The sequence below is a fragment of the Macrobrachium nipponense genome, chromosome 24, assembly GCF_015104395.2.
Source record: "Macrobrachium nipponense isolate FS-2020 chromosome 24, ASM1510439v2, whole genome shotgun sequence".
NCBI classification, from domain to species: Eukaryota; Metazoa; Arthropoda; class Malacostraca; order Decapoda; family Palaemonidae; genus Macrobrachium; species Macrobrachium nipponense.
This window is the reverse complement of record NC_061091.1, coordinates 59,579,192-59,601,428: the sequence shown is the minus strand read 5'-3', so window position 1 is coordinate 59,601,428 and position 22,237 is coordinate 59,579,192. Positions and strand designations below refer to the sequence as shown.

Here is a 22,237-nt window from a genome sequence, read left to right as displayed (position 1 = left end):
TTTGTAATCTGAATTCATAAGCTAAGAATCCAATAAGGTAACTTCTTGGATTTCAAATGATAATTAACTCGGTTCAAACATCTTCACACTTTCGCACCCTTAATTTAAGGAATTCATGTAACCAATTAACTCGGTTCAAACAACTTCACACTTTCGCACCCTTAACTTAAGGAAATCGTGTAAAGAGCAAAATTAGAATAGCAATAAATTAAAACAAGGTTCAGTCTAGCTATTCTGCTGATTTTTTCAACATCTTGGACACCATGAATGAAATATCGTAACGATGCGAAGACAAAATCATTAGTTTTTATACGACAAAATTCTCAGATGTAGATATCATACAAGAGTAGAACGGTGACGCATGCAAATAAAGGACTGGATATTCACCTTTAACATAAACAACAAGAAGCCACTCAGAGAGGCATTGTGACTTCTAATGACACAAGTTGATCCTTTCATTCTGAAGGAATGCTTATAGCCGGAAAAGTATTTCACAGAAAAAAAAAAGTACAACCTTTGAGTGAAATGTTAACGATGAAGTGTGAAAAAATTTTATAGCCATATATACACATCTATGTGAAACGATTTCAAAGTAAATCATCTTCTTGAGCCGTTTACAACAACCAAGTAGGACACATAAGTATAACATGACATCCATTTATGTAAAACGTTCACAACCAAGCAGGCAACCCGTACTAGACACCCTACGGCTAAAAACTATAGATTCCCCGCTAGAAGAGAACATCTTCTGGTCTATGTTTCACAGCTTTAAATATAAATACAAGATGAAAATGCCACAGTCATATATGTGCCGTTTATGTGAAAGTTTACAGAGCATTAAGAGTCCTTTCACATCTTAATCACTGCCCTGAATGACATGAATTAGTCGGACTACTACTTTTTTGTGAAAATAAAAATCCACATACTCCTCAAAACACAAACGTTCTCAATACTTACTAAACAAGAACCTCAAATACATAATAAGGGCTTGATTAAAGTTAAAGATCCCAACATAATTTTGATCGCTGATAAAACTAAACAAGATATTCATGTCAAAATTATCAATTGAAAAAACATACATTAAATAACATACGACGTAAAAATGACTCTGTTGCAAAACTTCAGGTTTAAATCTATACATGGTCTTTTGGTCAGACATTAGTTTATTCCTCACATATCTAAATTATATCAATACGCATCTGCCCTCAAAATTAAAAGATTTTATGACAACTGGTAACCAAACTGCTAATCTGACTAAATTCATAATTCCTGTTACTTAGTGAATACTAATGATTTCACTCGTACTCTGTATGATATATATATATATATATATATATATATATATATATATATATACTATATATATATATGTATACATATATATATATATATATATATATATATATATATATATATATATATATATACTATTTCACGGATAGACCATAAATTTCGTTTAATAACACACACCCAAGGGCATTATAATTTAAAAATTCTCCGCCCAACGCCTGGTTTAGAAAAAACGACAGACAGTGACTTTAACCACCTAGCTAGTCAGTCATTGTCTATCGCAGTTTCTATACCAAGCAACCGTTCAAATCCTATGGGTGACAGTGCACCTATCAGTTATAATTCCCTTGGGAGTAAGTTATTCCAATATTGAATATCTATGAAGCCAAGCACTGGGTCACTTGAGTGCTTGAACAGCACAGCTGGAAGAAAAGAAACGGTAGCTTAGATAAGGTAAAAGACTTCGAAGTGCGTACAGCTACGGGGCCGAGTGGAAGCGATAAACAACATTCAGTGCTGTCTCCCTTCCACCACGAGATACACTGACGGTCCAACCCCTTACGGTGACAAGACTTGTTGACGAAAGCAGTTAGTGGCATCTTATGTGGACCAGTGTAAAGTAATAGCTCTATAAGTTCAATTGTCAAGTAATAAAAATCATGCCTACAGAAAAGACGATACAACCTAACGGCTGAAAAAGAGGATTTTTGGTTTAGTCTTGTCAACGGGAGAAAGAGGTCGTTAGTATAACGCGCGGAGTAGAGCCAAGTATGATGCTCAGAAATCAACAGATTACTAGTGTGAAATACAAAACATTATCAGAAACTGAGATCAAAGACGCAACAGTAAACCCAGTTGATAAAAAAATTGCAAATCATCTCCAGAGTATTGGGATTCACTGCGTTATGCCTCTTGCCTTTTTTCAGAGGGGCTTGTACATAACTACGCTTAGATGGTAGAGTGAAGTCATACACAAAACAGCTATTCTGTTGGATCAGTCATGCTGCAGAACATGGGATTCACCGCATACATCTCTGCCTGCTTTCGATAGGCTGGTGTATAACTAATCTTAGAGAGTGAAGTCCATTACAATTTTGCTTGGGGGACAATGCTTGTTTGTGGCACATTTGTTCGTTCACGTCTCTATACAGTGATACACTAAAGAATTCTGTGAAGCCACGTTAAGAAATCGCAAAATAATTTAAAAGTGACACTGAGGAAGAAGTACTGAATGGTAATGATACCTCTTATCTCACTCATTATTAAAGGGCAATGAAAGGAAAACCACTCTAAATGTGAAAACAGCTTTCTATATAAAAGTATGCAAAATAATGTATATTTATATATATATATATATATATATATATATATATATATATACATATATATATATATATATATTTAGGCGTCTGAAACTGTTATTATAATGATGTCATTATTAGGATGAAGCATTTAATACAAATTATATATATATATATATATGTGTGTGTGTGTGTGTGTGTGTGTGTGTGTGTGTATGTACGTATAATGGATATGTATACATATATATATATATAATGCACGTGTGTGTGCGCGCAACTCATGTTTAATAGTATTTAACTCACATTGCTGTTCGCTCACCCCAAATAAGAGTGAGGAATTCTATGTGTTCATATTTCTTTCCATGAAAAACGAAATACCTTTGTACAATTTATTCCGAAGTTAATTAAGGTCGTTAGAACAAATTATTTCTAGTTTGTTAATTTGTGTGAACGTTGTTCCATGACATAACAAGGCTCAGAATATACTTTCTAAATTAGAAAAAGGAAAAAATAGACACGAAACTCAGCAAGCTCGCAAGATCAGTGCCACTGATGTTGACAAGACAAGGCCAAATATTCTCTGCTGAATAATTATCATAAGATTCTGCATTCTGAGGAAGATCGCGCGAATCTCGCATTTCCTTCTCCTCTTTAACAATCAAGCGACGGTGTTCTGTAAAACTTGAAATTATTTAGCGTCCACACATGATTCCAGACTCATTGTATATGCTAACTCGCCTGCACAATTTATTTCTAGATACAGTATTTACTATACTTTTGTGACACATTTCAAAAAAACTTTTGCCTAGGGATCCACTGAACTGAATATTTAACCAGGTACGCCTGCCAGCAGGTAAATGCAATCCATCTGTTTGTTTCCTTTTCTGTTTAAAGCACAATCACAAAAAAATAAGGCCATGTTTTCTTTAACGCCCTTATTCACTAAGAATACAAATATGGAATGTGAGTTATTCCTTCCAAAGATACTTGCTTCCGCATACAAATATCAATAAGCAAACAGAACTTAATTAAATAATTGATCAACTAATAACCTCACATTTCATTGTTGAATTTTTGTCAAAAACACACAAATACCTTAAACCCACCGGCTCCTAGAATGTACTTCACAGATGATGCTTCAGTTTTAATAATAATACAGGAAATTTCAATTACTTCTATTACTGCGGTACAAAAATTCATATGTACATAGGACGATTAAATAAATCTAAAGAAAGAATAAAACCAGCTACAAATTGCAACGCAATGATGTCGAACAAGCTTCCAATGACAAGATGCAAAGCTCAAGCGAACGAGTTTCAACGAAAAGAATGAAGAAATCCATACAACATGAAATGGAACAGTATGGGAAAGGATGATGAACTCCCATACACAGAGGACTCAGTGCTCCAAATAAGGAGATATCAAATTTTGATAAATCTTTGCTACTTATCGACTGGGATATATGAGATATAAAACAGGACATAACGAAATAAAGGGAACGTAATTCGGAAGGTTTATAAATAAACATGCACAGTAAGATAAAAAATAAACCTCTTTTAGTTGCGCAAAAAGCCAAGGAGAGCTGACAGCAAATGAAAAGAGAGGATGGACCCGTACGAGTGGTATAAACGGTATCATCGACACCCTTTTACATGAGGTCGACGCATACTTACTTCCTGACAGGATTTATTCAGAATCAGCACATTCTTAGGAAATAAGCACAAAGACATGGGAAATGAACTTGCAGAGAATTTCCCATGGTATACAATGATCATATAGTCATACATAAATACACACACAAATATATATATATACATATACATACATACATATACACACACACACACATATATATATACATACATATATATATATATATATATATATATATATATATATATGACAAATAAATGTGGCACTTGATATAGTCACCTCCCATACTTAGTAGCACGAAAAACGCAATCAATTAACAAAATAAGGCTAACTACAGGGAGGGATGTTAAGGACTCCCAGCTACTCTGCTTTAACGCCTACAGTGAATTTCTCGTTTAAATGTAAGTCTTTAATTCTAAACTGGAAGCTTTACTTTGAATTTGAAAGTAGCCAATTTCAACTTGTTCTATTTATATATGTAAAAAAAAGCTTCTCACCTCACGTGAACTTTACCCATGAATCTGCAAACAGTACGGTGCGCACTGCCCATTGCAGAACTCCATCAAGCATAATTCTCTATACACCGCAATTGCACATTTATCTGCTCACGTATTATACCACCACTTTCAAGTTATTAACTGGGGAAAATGGAAACAAAACAAGCGCTCTGATTACTGCTAACTGATCCCTACCAACCCCTAAGAGCATATATATAGACTAATGAAATAGGGACACCGGCAAGATTCTCGCAAAGGTTCATAACCTTAGCTTTTTTTTTAAATAACATATATCTGTAAACACGAATGACCTCAATGGCAGCTATTTTTGGTATAGTCATGATCAAGATCAAGATCACAAAGTAACTAACAGGATGTGATCTAACATGGTTCCAGCAGTGGAGCATATGAAACTCAATGAGTAAGTATGCCAAATATTAAGCCTCTATCTATTTGTTGAAAAGCTATGACTAAATTTAAAGTTCGCAAAATACCCAAGGCATTTAGTCATATTTCACAAAAGTCAAGTACGACAGGACAGATGATCTCTTTTCATGTGTATCTGTGCATGATGAACTACCCCCCTAAATCATGTAGATGTAATGAAAACTTAAGCTGACAAACACAATGACAAACAAACTGCCTGACAAACGGCCTACTTCCATTCAGGCACGTCAATGCGCGAGTCTACCTTTGCTTAATTCTTTTTACCGAAATTCCCTTCATTGTATAGATGGTGCAATGACATGTTAAACACAAATACGGCAAGCAAACAGCTTCGCAGATGGCCCACATCCCTTCTTGCACATCTAGGTTTATGGCAAGTTTGACCGAATTCCCTTCAAACACTTAAAATTGCAATAACAGCGTGTGACAAAATTTTCTTTGAAAAAACTTTGCAGTATGGTCTACCTCTGCACTACACGTGCATATTGGTCTACCTTTGTACAACATTTCATTAAAATTCCTTCAACCGTATAGTTGTTGTAAGTACAAGGTAGCAATCGCAAACAAACAAATAGACAGACCATATCCCTCAAGCACACCTTCGCATGATGGTCAAAATTGCTCAAAGTTTGACTACAATTCCTTCACCCGTAAAGGTTGTTGCAAGGACAGGGTAGGCGTGATAGCCATGCAGACAAAAAGACAGATCATCGCCCTTCTTGTACAAAGTTTGCTTACTCCCATAACTGTATAGGAGTTGAGAGAAGGCAATTGTGACATACGTACATAAGGACAAAAAAAAAATTGATATGGGTGGAGGAGGTCCTTGCCCATCTGAGTTTGCTGGATGAAGAATATAAATAACTAAATCATGAAAAACTAAAACCTAAATCATAATTTGCATCCCAAGACGAAAGACATAACTGATGTGGAAGTTGTGATTACATAATAATCGTGACAGACAGACAAGAAAGGAAAACTAGTTTCCCGACTTTGACAGGGGGGCCGGGAATAAAAATAATTAAATCACGAAGTACCAGAAAGTTAAATAACTCTTCCTTCCACACTTTGCATGGCACATTTACAAACCCTCACTTTTAAAAATTGTACTCGTTCTTATGTTTGATGTACATGCCGCATCGGTGCATCATATTAGGATTTTAGAAAGGCAAAACATGCAGTGTCTAATGGCCGCAACAGATCTGTGCTTGAACTTGATAACTTATATTCTCTCTTCGTTAAGATGTATGGCTGAGATGCCCGTCCAAGACCAGAAGAAAAGGACGAATTTCTTGTTTTTTCTACAAAACTTTTGAAAAAAATAATAAAAAATACCAGGTTCATCCCTCTGACTCAGATACAGTATAGGAGTTTCTGGCAGTGCTCTAGATCCAGCAGATGATGACTGCATGCTTTCCCTTTAGATATGATCCAAGGTAGAGCCATCAGCGCAACATTTAGCTAAAACAGGTGTTTTAAGTTGTTTACATATCCTCATGAAATGGTTCTTCGTTTTTACTCCTCTTAACATGCTTCTAAAGAATCGAAAATCAAGTGTTCTAAGTCTTAGTTGCTCTGACGGATGCGCCATCCTTTACTTCCTTTACAGCTGGCTCAGTTTTAGCTTTTGTATAACGCTTTACCACTCCCTTATAAGTCATAGCTGTGAAGTTTACCTTGAAAATGTTCTGTATCTGCCGACCTTCAATAACCTTAACTTGTTTTCCACCATAATAAAAAGTTTGAAAATGCTCAAGTATGGGGTAATACAGAATAAGCTGGGCGTAAAAAAAAAAAAAAAAAAAAAAAAAAAAAAACACTTTGGTAAAATGGTTCAGTATGGTGCAGGTAAAAATCTGTGATTCTGATTTATTCTTACTCCATACCAACACATTCCCATGGTGTAAGAAAAAATCCCTCCTCCCCCCCAAAGGGAAGACGCCATGAGGCTAGTAAAGTGCGTTTAGGACAAGGGTGAGTCCAAGCGATTCTTTTTTACCCGAAATTGAGCTTGTCAAATGGAATTGGGAAAGAAAAAACCAAAATTCTTACAAGGTACTTGAAAATTTTGCGAAAAAAATTTTTAGGACAATTTCAGTAAAGTACCCAAAGTGGATGTGCATTAGGAAAACTATATATATAATGCATGCTAATATAATATTTATTGTGCTTAGGTAACTTAACTATAAATACTAGAATAATATAAAAACACTACTGATACACAACGTAAGAACTACTGCCAACCGAAGTCATGAATTTGCCTAATAATCCTCCACACAAGCCTAGAATTAAGTGACCATTCTTAATCATGAAAATAATAGTTATTAAGGTTGTTACACAATGTATATTATCACTAAAATTATTGAACAATGTACACCCTCATTAATAAACGAACAAGATATAGCCTACTTAGCAATCTCCCACAGAATATAAAGCATATTTGTAAAAACAGAACAAGTTAAACTATACATAATCGATATCAACTAAAGCTCAATATAATTACAGGAATATGTCCCTCAGTGATCTCCCATTAAGGGTGTTGTTTATCACTTCGCAGACAATCGATCAATGAGCCATAACGTCGATTTCGGCAAGGAAAAATATCTTACCTATTCCATAACCCGTCTAAAATTAACCAGCAACTAAAACACAGTGAGAAACATTTTTAAAAATGCAGTGACCGTGGTGTTGCCAGGAAGACAGAAGTCCATATAAAAAAATAAATGCCTTGACCATCCAATAAAAAATAAAGCATGATAAATATTTTCAACATCTGTGCAGGCAATAATTGACAAGCTATTTTACAAAATACAAGTTTTCCAAATAGAATGGCCCTATGCTGCCGTCTGGCACCAAGAGCATCGAATTGCGATGCACACACACACACACACAAAGTTCGTGACCATAAACGTAAATGAGCCTGTCGTCACTCACCAATCTATACTTGATTTCCTTTCCAAAACTAATTTTCTCCAGAAGATGCGACTCCCTATCAAAAAAAAAAAAAAAAAAAAAAAACACGGGAGATCGGCTCTATTCTATCGTACATGGGCTCAGGAACTAACGGACGTGAAGGAGTGATCCGTAACTGATTTTTTTTTTTTTTTTTTATGTTGGGCACTCATCAGTCACAAAATAGAAAAAAATAAAACAGGACTCGTACTAAACTGTTTAAACCGTCTGTGGGCCTATACTGAACATCAGCGCAAAGTATGCAAGCCTAAGTGGATTGCCAATCTATAGTATAGGCCTACAATTTGTCTTAAATGATGTTAAATAAGAATATGTATAGGCTTACAATTGGTCTAAATTCATGTTTACTTAGAAAGCGTAATGAGTTTGTAAGTCTATATACACTTTATTTGATACTGGTTGGCTTCTTAACGTCGGTTCCTAGTTAAGTACCTAATCACCCTGAACTAGACTAGACCTCTTATTCGTATACCCCGATATCTTTAAACCTATGAGGTCCTATCTAGTAAACGTGTACGCCTGAACATGAAATGTCGAAACCTAACCACTACCAGGCTAGGTCTAGTCTAAACCTACGAAGGCCTGGACTTCATATAAGAACAACTCGAAACCACAGGAGTAGTTATCGACCTTACTTTACATTTCAGTGTTTTCTTGCTACAGTAGTTTTCATGAGAGAAAGGGGCGTCGACATCAAAGATATGTAATTGGTTTTACCATGAAATTTGTCAGTAGCATCAAAAACATAAACGAAACATTATTCTAATATTCTAATACTAATCAAATATATCGTTATAATTTTATCACACTCCTTGGAAAAGGTATAAAGCGACAACGCTGTATAAAATACAATAAGTGACGATGGGTAAGTTAAAGTGATGTTCAACAAATTCAAATTTCAACCCAAAAACAGAAATTTACATCACACCCCACCCCTCTTACACAAAGGGAAACAAACAAACAAACACACACACACACACACACACCACCACCACCACCACACTTTATCAACGTCAACTGCGGTTTAATTGTTCTTGCGTTTTCTTTGTTTTCATTCTAATATAAACATATGTTTTGGGTGGCAAACACAGCCATAGAATATAACGTGCAATAGGTATAGGTTCACGATATTTTGAAAAGCACTCATGATAAATGTTATAAAATCAAAGTAACCGGTTATCACTGGCATTAAAAATTGTAGCAGCACGTAAAGTTGCGGTACCAATTAAAGGGTGGATAAAAAAAGTGGAACCTGCATCATCAAAATTGTCCTACTACTAATAGATAACTCATCCATTTGTAGACGATTTTCCGAACCATCTTTTCAACAGACTTCATGTGTTTATACAATTTCTGCAAAGATCATTTTATGGCAAAAAAACAAGCTGTTGCTTTAAAAATCATGAAATAAAACATCTACGTATTTAGCACCAACCATCGTGTAGAATTTCAAGGTCGATAAACTACAACTAAGGGAGGGATGTTACTAGACATTCAAGCATGATTTTGGTACCAAATGTATTCAACTAACCTCAGAAATAAAAATATTTCCCAACTGAAAATACAGAAGCATTTCAATATGCAATAATCAAGTACATGCGAATGAAAAATTATCACACACGGCTACATGAAAGTTAAAAAGCGAGGGAATTAACGTCACAGATAGACACGTCCGGTTAGACGACGACTACTATCATTCAAGCAGTGCTTCATGAACTATATAACTCCAAAAGTCAAAACAGAATTAACGCAGATCAATTCATAAAAATATCTGTTAAACCAACAATGCAGTTAGTAGATATAGTACAGAGAACATGCACTTGCGTTACAAGTGGGAATGAACACTATCGTAATCCTCGTTTCCTATTATAGGAAGTTCCTACTGCATATGGGATTCACTCTTCAAAAAACGAATAGGACCATTCTTCCTGGGCAGTATGCATCACAGAGCTGTGCTAACGTAATTTAATACTACCAAAATAACAAGAAGTAAATAAGGACATCACTATGAGTTCATTCAGCGCTGAAAATAATGCTGAAATAATTGTTAAGAGAGGGTGGGAAGTATAATAGAAATAAAATACGAACGGAGTATAGTAAAGTGAATGGAAAGGGTTGTAGCTATGGGCCGAAGGGACATTCCAAAGTAATCCCTATAGCGCACATCTTGAGGTACACCGACGGCGCTAGGCCCCTAAGAGGCATGCTCCATAATTAGTTCTATTCCCGTTTTCTAGGACTTGTTTCTTGTGAGTTTGTGCATCCCCAATAATTATAATAATAATGAACCTACACAATAAATTACAACTAAATTTACTTTTTCTTTACTAATGTTGCTCATAAGCAACTTCGTGAGAACAGAATCATCACATTAATACTGTTTCTTAACCATTATGCAACCTGGTCCGATTACAAGCATATTTTAGGGATGAGATTGTTAGCCCGATGGCCTTTACATGACCCTAGCTGACGATGATAACATCTCAGAGCTGGGTCGACCACATATTGCAAATATATGTTCTGCACTAACAAACATTTAAGTTTAAAGCCCACCTTCCCTTTTTATTGTTTTCTAGACTTGGGATAAAAACTAGTCAATACTCTTCGGGGACCAAAAGAAAAAAAAGAAAAAAGAAAAAATAAATAAATAAAAAAACCCTGGCATTATTTTCCTGATATCAGTGGCAGATTTACGGGGTGGGTCAGGGTGGCCGCCTCCCCCTTCAGCTATGAATGGCGCCACTAAGAGTGGATCCTTAAACACCAATGTCAGCAAAAATCAAAACTTATAATAGTAGTAGTTGTTGTTGTTGTTGTTGCTGTTGGAGGAATAGTAGTATAAGGAACTATTTTCAGAAATCAAGCGTCAAATAAAAGAAAAAATCATTTAACATTTGTGGTAAAGAATGGTATGAATTATTTATATTCCAGTGTTGATCAATAGGTATTCTCTAACTATTGAAACTGCAATGTATATATCCCAATTTCAATCAATCAGTAGAGATCTGTAACTGGTTTCCATCTAACAAAAATTACTGGTTACAAGTTTTTCATATTAACCATCATAAAAGTACCAACCCTTCGCGCCCAAATTGCTTGTGAAATGTTATAAAGCGTTTTGGTCGTGGGGCTTTTCCAAAGACCACGCTGGGGAAGCAACCGCTCACCCAAGACCCCATAAAGCTCACCTCGCGCTTTCGGCGATCGCTGCCCTTTACTTTAAAAATCAGCCACCCTCCCCCACCCATCCTGGATCCGCCACTGCTAGATATTACTCATCCCTTTTAGCCAGTTCTGTCGACGGATCTACGAGCCATATCACTCACTTTCAGTGTACGCAATAACAAATCTTCTAATTACTGATATTTCAACTAAGGTTTTACATCCGTAAGTAGGAGTGGTTGACGGAAGGTCGGTAAACCAGATATTCTAACCTGGATTTACATATAATCCAAACATTACTCTATACTGGACTTGCTTTTATCACATTTGTTATAAATCAGGACCTACATTATTATGAAAAAAATTGTTACAATATAACTAACAATAACTGGTATGGCTCGCAGATTCATTTTGTTAAATGGCCACGTGACCTTAAATTGTAATTTCTGGTAATTCTGTATTCAGATGGAAAAAAATGAAGGCGGTACTTATACTTTCAAGACCAATCAGTTAATGGACTGACAGACTAATTAATACCCATTTCTAGCAGTCAAAAACGGAGTTAATTACCAGACTGAAAAATTACAGCCATCCTAAAGTAAATGCTGAAATAATCCAACAAAGAACGGTTTGTTATGTAAAACGTGATCAGAATTCTTACGATTTATGGAGTAAGGGCATGCGTTTGCAACATATTACCGAATAAGCTGTTAACGTATGGACTGTTGTGTCCATGTAATAATGAAAGCTGTGCTTGCGAACATGTATGAAGTACCAAAGTGGAGGAGAAAACTCGGGTATTAGGAGACGTGTGTCCGAACAGGCGTTCTTACGTGTAACCGATTAGTTTCCGAACAAGCTATAAAGCTGTTAAGTGTTGTGTGCATATAATATCGCTCCAAACGTGCTAGGAACAGATTTTCGAGCACACGTGTAGACGCGAGTATCGCCGTGGCCACGGTATCGCACCATCGCAGCGCTGCTGTGAACATGTTGCCAACATTACAGAATCATGTTTTCCTAACAACTGTCTCTAGACTTGCAAACATTCACCACATCATGCAAAAATCAGTGTTCAGAACAGATGTTTGAGCACCCGTGTGGACGCACCCTTAGGATGACATGGAGAGGTATATTTGCTTGTTTTGTATAGAGTTGTAGCTGTCCATATTTGAAAACAAACCCTGGCACGCCGTAGGGAAGTCGTGCCGCACATCAGTGCACCTCAGACGGTCTTAAGGCTCTTTGCAGCGTCCCGTCGGCCCCTATCTGCAACCCCTTACAGTGCTTTTACTGTACCTCCGATTATGCAATCCTCTTACTTTCCACCCTCTCCTAAAAATTGTTCCATAGTGCAACTGCTAGGTTTTTCTCCTGTTACACCTTTAAAACCTTTTACTGTCAATTTTCTTTTCAGCGCTGAATGTCCTAGATCCCACCATCTGGCCATTTGAATTGAATACAGAATTTAGACCTATGCGGCCATTCAGCACTGAAACAGAAATTGACAGTAAAAGGACCTCATAGTCGCACTAAGATTCAATTGTTGTTAGAAGAGGGTAGAAAGTAAGATGGAAGAAAGAATATAAAAGGTGGTACAGTAAAATGAACGACATGGGTTGCAGCTTGGAGCCGATGGCACGCTGCAAAGAACCTTAAGTATTGCTTACAGGGCACCGCATGTGGTGCACTGACGGTACTATCCCCCTACGGAGGTTTGACCTTTTTGGCTTTGGCTTAAATTCTATATTTCCGATTGCCTGACCTTGTTCAAGAAAACGTACCCGCCCTTCTTTTGTTTTTTCATCATTAATTTCACCGCCAAAATAAAGCAGCATGAACGCAAATACTTGAAAAAATGCCCTAAAGATGCATAGGCTACGCAGGACAAGCCTAGGCCTATGTTGAAAATTGCCTTTAAATGCATTCCAATGAAATTGGCTTAAGATCCAATTAAAAAGCTCAAGTAAACGCCTTTCTTAGTCTACTTCATACCTGCAGGTTACCATCGTTTAAGTGAACTAGCAAAGAATTCGAAAACCACAATTAGCTGATAAAGAGCGTGACCTATGGATACGCCTATCAACTGTTTCGAAGTGGCAACTCAGCTCACATAACCTCACCAATCCACATAATTTCTCAAGACTGTCGAATTGCCAAAGAAATCCTCCTAAATCAAACTACTGACCTGCAAGTATTGGTCTATAGGCATGCAAGCATAAGTCCAAGAACATCGTATCAGGTAAAAGAACGTCGAGACAATATGGCGGCCACCTTGACCTTCACGCGCCAAAGGAGATTGAAGAAATTTGTTGGTGGCAGTAATTCCACTTTAGACCACGTTATCGTTATTCATACACAAAAAGTAGCAGATTGAGAAAAACTGAAAACTGGGAGTAATCGTGACTGATAAACTATCCCGCACGTAATCGACAGCTCACTCGAAAAGCATCAAATAAGCATGCGCAACTATGTCTAGATGCGCATGACTGAACATTTTTATCAATATTATCAGGATTCCATTTCGTTTGTGTTACACTGATTCCAAAGTTACTGAAATAAACTCGTTTAGAATAGAATATAGATTTTAGGCCCAGCGCTGGGACCTGAGGTCATTCAGCGCTGAAAATGAAATTGACAGTAAAAAGGTTAAACAGGTGATGAAACTCCTCGCAGTTGTACTATAAATCAAATGTTTGGAGAGGGTGGAACGTAAGATGTAAGAGAGATGATGCATAACCTCGCTAAATTAACAATCCCGGGAAAGCTACTATTTGAAGAGATTATCAAGCGTAGAATTACAACAAACTTGCAACTATGTTCGCCTTGAATGAATACCATTTCTTAGCAGACCGTCTACATCCAAATGCCTGTTTAGGCATAACGAAGTCACTCACTGCCCTTTTTCCCTACATTGCAAAGCTGTGGTATTATTCTCGATTGTTAAAAATATTACAGCGGAAAGTCTTAATTAGTTAAGATTAATAATGCTTAGACTTAGTACCATCCGTCAGCCTACTTTTAACTCATGATCTGTACATTTTATTACCGGACTTCCTTACCGAGGCCTTTGCTTCTTTTAATTTTGTTGTAATCCGGTTTATGATCCATTTCTGGCCACAGCGAAAAACTAGGGTCTTAGATTAACCACGATTACGTGAGTAATGAAAAACAAGGAGTTACTTCAAGGCAGAAAAAATGCCATACGTATGCACAATTAGATCTTGAAATATCAAATCCAACAAAGAACGGTTTATTGTAAAATGTGGCCAGCAGTCTCAACAATCTATGGAAGAAATATAACAGTGAAAAGCATATTTTGTAGTGGGTCGTAATAAGCGGCGGGTTTAAAATAAAATTAAACGACAGTACCGAAGCCATGTAGTTTTTCATAATTCTAATTTTGACCCTCATGTGGTTAGGCTAAGCTTGCCTAACTTGTACATAAGAGCCGAGCCCACCACCCCTTGCGTTCGCCTTCATCAGTTTTCAATGTCCGTGAGGTTCACACCTAATACTACCGCTAAAACCACCCAAATACGCATGAGACTAATACTTGAAAAACGTACAACAGTATAGGCTACGGAAGACAAGCCTAGGCCTATGTAAAATAAAAAAAAAAAAAAAAATCCTGAAAACACGTTTACCTATAATGGCTTAAATAAAACGAAATCAAGTCTAGACTACTGTCTTCTTCACACTTGATGGGTGCCATAACTAATTAAAGGATTCGAAAATCACCAGTACCAGCTGCTACAAAGATGAGTGGCCTACCGTAGCCATCTGTTTCGAAGTTTCAACTCCGCCCACATAACATCACCAAATGCACAAATTTTCGCAAGACTATCAAACTGCCCCAAGCAATACACTTAAATCAGCTACTTACCTTTCGAAAATATTGGGTCAGGCATGACAGCAGAAATCAGACTATCGTGTCAGGTGAAGGTCGCCGTCGAGATAATATGGCGCCCTTTTTGACTCGAGCAAAAATGGTCTGATTAGAGACATTTGTGTTGTTGGCAGTGATTTCATTCTTCGATTAAACCGCGGTGTTGTAGTTCATACACAGAAAAAAAAGCCGCGATTAAAAAGAAACTCCGAAAACCGACAGAAAACGGGGAATAATCGCGCCGCTTATCAACGCAAGTTAGTTTCCGCGTAACCGACCGCTTGCTGGATAATCAAGACAATGCGCATGTGCAAGCATGTCTAGGTGCCACGTCACACCAGACAACCATTTTGATCAACATTATCAACAGTTTTCCGTGACCTTTTTCGCTAGCGTTACACGATTATTAAGGAATTGATATACCTTGAAAAATTGTGAAAAGGTAATATTTGAAAAGAGGAGAATATCACGCGTAGAATTACAATTAAAATCATTCGCCTTGAGTGAACAACCATTTTTTAAAAGTTGAGCGTTTACATCCGCATTCTGTTCAGGCTTAACGATGTCACTCACTTCCAAGGACCAAATGCCTTATTTCCTACACTGCAAAGCTTTGGCAGTATTCTCGATTCTTTTTTTACTTACACTGCAAAGCTTTGGAAATATTATCAATTTTTATTGATTTCGCTAGATTATAATGCTGTTTCTTAGGTCGTTCTGTCAGGCTACCTTACTTTCAGCTCTTCCTTCAGATACTTATATAGGGTGATATTCTGAATGCTTATGCAATAGTTTAAAAAGATGTAGTTCTGATACTCCATAAAAATCTGACGAAATTCCATAGTTAACCTATCTTGTATGAATAAGTTCAGGGTATCAGGGAGAGGGACATCCTCAGCTGATTGCTTAGCTTCTAAGCTTGATGAGACATTTCAGCTGCAGGAACTTTCTTTGAACCCATGGGGACAGATGATAAGGATTTTACTCAAATAAGACTGCAAATAACATGCGAGCAAGTACACCCAAATTTGAATACAGCACCATCATGCTGCCAAATGCTGAAAAATTAGTAGTTACAGCTTTTAAATCATTTCAATATTACATATACTCAACATTTTGTTTTTAATGTAATTTTTGCCTTTTCTACTTTTAGTTTTGCTTTCATGGTTTTTTGACATCTACTGCTGACTGATGCCAAGTTGCCTAAACTGATGTATGCTGATTTCTCCCCATCATTTTAATAAATTAATGCCACAATTAAAAATGCCCCAAAACAGAATGAAGTGCATAGTGCTGAAGAGTTATTACTTTACTTTTTTCTTACATGTTCTCTCTCATAAATTGCTATTACTTGGCATGTTTGATCTATCCTCTACAACTTATCTTACATTTCCTTTGCCTACATTCATATTCAGACATGATGCAAAACCTCCCTTTTCATGCTTTCCAATCTCCTAGGCCTAGGGAATTGAGTTTAATCTCTCACAAAATGTCGATTCCTTTCTAATACTAGTGGAACCCCGCCATCAGCCCCACACATCAAGTCAATCTCTCACAAAGTTTCCTCTCTAATCCTGGTGCCCCCAACCCCCACAAAAACACTATTAAAATAAGCTTCACACTCATTCTTGCCATGCTATTTTTAAACTAAAATATGCGCTTTTCACCCATCCCAAGTCTGTGCACTACACCTTTCCACTACCACATAAACGATCACTTATTTTCTTCCCATTCCTAAAGGCACTGCCCTGTCGCCTTTGTCGCACCATGCCAAAAATCCATTAGTCTCTACTTAATAAATCAGCTATCATGCTCCCATAGAACATACAGCTGTTGTGTATTTTATGTTACTTATAGCAAGTATTTCCACTGCAACTTGAAAGCTAATTACACTGTACTACTCCTACAGCTGAAGTTACACACTTCACTTCAGTGCACTCTCAGATCTTGTCACACTTGACGTTCACCTCACAACTAACCCTGCCTCCCCAACTGAAGAATTTCTTAACAAGGGCTACCACCATACAGGACTTCAATTGAAGAATTTCTTAACATGGGCTACCTTACAGGACTTCACAGTACTTAAAAGTTAAGGTCACAGCTAACAGATTTTATCATCCAACTTTAACCAAATGGTAATAGATATGGTACTAACTGCTAAAAATTCAAGTAATATTACACCAACATTGTAAAGTGTATTGTGTGGATAGCATTTGGTTTTTTTACAGGGTTGTGTACAACTGAGATGGCTGACACTACCACACTGTACTGTTTATTTAAAAAATATAGTTTTACAGAACACTGGTCCCTCATTATCAATTATCCAAGGTCCAAAAAAACACCTTCAGTTTCATTTCTAAATTTGCATATCTAATTTCCATGTGCTATAGTTACCAAGGGCAGTATCTGTCCAATGTTTATTCCTTAATTGCAAATGTGTCACGCCAACTTCACTCGATAACACTACAGTTGCATCAGGGGGCCATCGACAACTCAGTGGACCTCATGGCCAGGTACATTCCAGGCAAAAGGAATGTATTGGCAGACAAGCAAAGTCGTCGGGGCAGGTTCTGGGGACGGAGTGGTCTCTGCATCAGGAGATATACGACAGGCTTTTACACCTGTCGGGGAGACCAATGATAGACCTTTGGGACAAGGTTCAACAAGAAACTATAGGTCTATTGTTCCGTGGTTCCATATCCTTCAACATCCTGTTGGGACAACCTGGATATAACATTTTTAAAGACGCTGCAGAAGCAATATCAGAAATAAGGAATTTCAAAGTTTTTATGAAGCATGTCGAGGTGAAGTCATTCTTAATGAAGTAAACTATATAGTTATCATCCTCAAAATTGTTCTTTTGCACCTTTTCATTTTGAGATCGCATTCCCCTTTACGATCTATAATGTGAAGTCAGAAGATGAGGCGCTTCTTATCAGCTTCAAAGGCTGTTACACTACAGGGTGAATGTTGCTGTTTTCCTCCTTTTGGCGTTTCTGGGCGTATGTACAACAATCTGAAAATAAGTACAGAAAATTAATCACTAAGCAAATGATCCTTTTAGTTCGAATCTTCATTCAGATAATCAGTTTTACTTTAGTGTTTACCCAAATGCAAGTTTTCAAAAATATAAAGAAAAATAAAGATCTGAAGGCATTTAATATTACATCATGTTGGTTTAACCAGTCCAAGATTCGCATTTACGAGTCAGGGCACTTACCAGTGAGAATACTTTAGGCACCTTTAGACTAAAACTCACTGGGTCTCTTGAAATAGATCCTTTGAACTGTGTGCTTTGAAGTTAAAAGTCTGTGGTGGGTCAAAACAATGTTCAGAGGAACAGGTTAACACGCAAATACATACATACATACTCACACACACACACACACACACACACACATATATATATATATATATATATATATATATATATATATATATATATATATATATATATATACATATATATACTACATATGTGTAGAGAAATTTTAAGCATTCACCACGACCGACACACACGCATAATATTATATATATATATATATATATATATATATATATATATATATATATATATATATATATATATAATATATACGTATACCTATATGGTATGCGTGAGCACGCAATAAAATCTCATTAAGATATTTTAATTATTATACTGCCGTACGATACTATTTCGTGAATGTTACACTTCATATCCCACACAAAGACAATTGGTAATTATTAAAAATATCAAAATATAATGTACTATAAATACACTTCCCACTGCTTCCACCCTGACGCGGCTCAGTTAGTCAGTTACCAACTTTCCCTTCAAGCTAGGATTCGCATCCTACTTCTTCTATGCATAACAACAAACGTACTGTCATTTTGCTGTTTTTCCCTGTATTTCCCACTTACCAAATCAACTTTTACTTTTAATACTGGAAATCCGATGGCGTAAGCAATCTTAAACGATCTTATAAAAAGATAGGAAATAATGGGCATCAATTAATTTGCTTATTTCATTTCAACCTCACTGCTCTTGAGCTTGTACACCATTTTTTGTACACCTGATGTACTACGTCTTTTACATATATGCAAAGAAAGGCCAGCTGAGCTGGTTCTTCAACTAAAACTCGTCACTAAATGGTATCTCTAAGTACGCAGATCAAGGTTACACTAACATGCCAGCCCATTTCTTTTTCCGGAACCACAATTTTCGTGCATGCATGGCAGAACTGCTTCTCTTGCTTAGCGATGATCTGGTATTAGACAAACTTTTTGTCAATTACCAATGTTAAATTGAGACTTTGTTTAATGGTAAGTATTTTATGCTAGAAATGAAATAGGCTAGTACTCGCTCTACTAGCCGTCATGGCAAACATCAAGACAATATGAATAGGCTAAGCAAAACCGCTATAAATTAAGTCTAATTCTCATTCGGGAAGTTATTGGCTATACTATTCAACATTTTTTGGAAGGCTAGGTTTTACCGATACCTAATAATTTAATACCAGGCTATCAGTGCCCAGGCCGCATACTGTGTTAACTAGTTATTTGAAAAAAGTCACTTTTATGTACCAATGAATTTTTTAAAATTAATTACTGTGCTCCCCCACCATTGTAGATGCAGACCTTAGCTAAAGTCTACTACCACACCAGTCGTTACATTTACATTATGCCCACGTTGGCCGATAATCCATCATGAACAACTGACTTGTATTTATAAAATCTACAATAAACTAATCCAGCCTAGGTAAGCTTGGCCGGCATTTGCAGCAACTATAGAAAAGCGGACTAGCCTAATTTGCCAATCGTTTCTAAACCGACCGTGCCATTGATTACCTGTCATAGGTAACCTAATCTGGGATGAATCTGTTTATTACATACATTACACGCAACACGCAATAACCACTGGCTAGCTACTTACCTGATTCAGGTTTTTTTTTTATCTGATGCCACTGCTTTCGACAGACCCACTCACTACTCTTTGCAAAAACACGATTGAACTGGCGGCGGCGTATGTGAAGAGAGCATAAAAATAAACTTACAAATCTAAAGTTAACACTTGATCTAGATAACAGCATCAGGGAATCATATCATGGCCAATGATACCCTCCCTTCTTGCATACCGGCCGACGCCATGACGAGTAGCAAGCTACGACCGCGGCTAGCGTCCGTTTGAGCGTCAAGTGTCTCATGATCATCTCGTGTGAGCATTTGAATCGCGCGAGCTGATTGGTCGAATCGTTGCTAAGCTACTTTCCTCTCAACATGAATTCGTGAGCGGGAAAACTGAAGCTGCTCAAGCTCCTGTTTAGTCAAGTGATCTTCCGAATTATTCATAACACCGTACCGTTGTTGTTTCTGCACCGGTAATAACAGCGGTACGTTTTAAAGTTCATAACAACGGTACATCAACAATATCCTCAAGGCCTGTTTACACGGGGATAGTTTACTGGCGTCAGCAAAGTATCCCCGTGCAAAGGCAAAGTTAGTAAACTGTCCTGGAGAATTTACTGTCCAGGATAGTGGCAAGTAGAGTTGAAATCCCGGCTACTTTACTGGCCACTATCCGGACACTTGAGCTACTGGCGCCAGTAACTATATATCCCCGTGCAAAAGCAAACTTACCCCGTTGTCACTTGCCTTCAGATTGATCATCATGTCAGAGAAGTGGAATACCGAGGATATAATGAAGTTTTTGGATAAATACGAGGAATTTGAATGTGTGGAACATCAGACATAACGATTACATAATTCGTAGTAAGCGGGATGTAGCTCTTCAAGAAATAAGAGATGCTCTGATTGAATTGGAAGTCAACATTCCCAACCTTAATTTTTTAAGAAAGAAGATCAAAACTCTGAAATGTGTTTATAGGCAAGAGTTAATAAAAGAGTTAATCTAAGAAAAGTGGAGCAGGAGTAGAGGATATTTATCATCCTCGACTGTCTTGGTTTAAGAGAGCCGGTTCATTCTTACGGGATGTAACAATAAGCCGAGCCTCATCAACAAATTTGGTAAGTTTTTATTTTCTTTTTTTTTGTGCGAGTTTGAAAATCATACTCTATAAAATACACATATGAAGCAACAAATAGCTTGGAATGAAATGAAATATCGGTGTTTTGATCAGTCACTGAATAAGCCTTCATCACTAAATATACGCTACTTGACAATGGTTCTGTTGACTTACAAAAGCTAAAAATAAATAAGAACTTTTTGCAGCAGCTTAGCGTTAAGTATTTGCTCAAATAAAATTAATTTGCCAAGGAACTGCCCCCTCTTCCATGAAGTAATCTGCAAACTTCTCCCCTTTTTTGGCAGCATCACTGTTGTATGGTTGTTCGAAGAGAGATTTCTTGCTGAGTGAAAGATCTCATTCGTGTTTCGCCAACTTCCAGGATGAATAATTCCTGTATCCAAATCTTCATAATCCAATGTGCCATTTGCAAAATAATTAGTATTTGCTGTTGTTATAAGCCAGTTGTGAAGATAACAAACACATTTGATTACAAGATCAGTGGTACTTGGTTTTAAATCTATTGGACCTCAAATTTCTCTTGGCTCATTCTCATATGCTTCCTATATTCTGAAGGATCTTCGTTTGCTAATTCACGAACTAAAGCACTAGAGCCTCCTAATATATCCCTCCTTTGAATCCATTTTCTTGCTCACGTTTTGGGCTTCTTCCTTTTCTTTTTGATGAGCAACTGTACTTCTCTAGCGAGAATGACATAAGCAGCATCAATTGCTTCATCTATGTCAGAAGACATCTTGCTCGCTACCCAAAACACTGTCCTCGTGCAAACGCTTACTATCCTGAAAAGTTGACTTGCCGCTAGTTACTGGCGCCAGCGAACTATCCCCGTGTAAACGGGCCTTTAGATATAAAAAAAAACTTAGGTATCACTACCACAAGCACTGATAACTTGAAACGGATGATCTTTGCAGCAACTTACCAATAGCGATAATTAAGCTCTCCCGAATTCCTTCCCACTTTTAATATATATTCGTTTGGTTTGCCGTTAGGTTAATATTC

At 37.0% G+C, this 22,237-nt stretch overlaps 1 long non-coding RNA gene across 1 annotated transcript in view; it reads right to left on the bottom strand.

Moving 5' to 3' along the window:
- Positions 1–20,408, bottom strand: part of LOC135205666 (uncharacterized) — a 35,975-nt gene extending 15,567 nt beyond the window's left edge. The window contains exons 1-2 of the long non-coding RNA XR_010312573.1: positions 20,128–20,408; positions 15,210–18,228 (exon numbers count right to left, since the gene is read on the bottom strand). This is a non-coding gene — a long non-coding RNA (uncharacterized LOC135205666). The remainder of the gene's footprint in view (positions 1–15,209; positions 18,229–20,127) is intronic.
- Between the last annotated feature and the right edge of the window lie 1,829 nt (positions 20,409–22,237).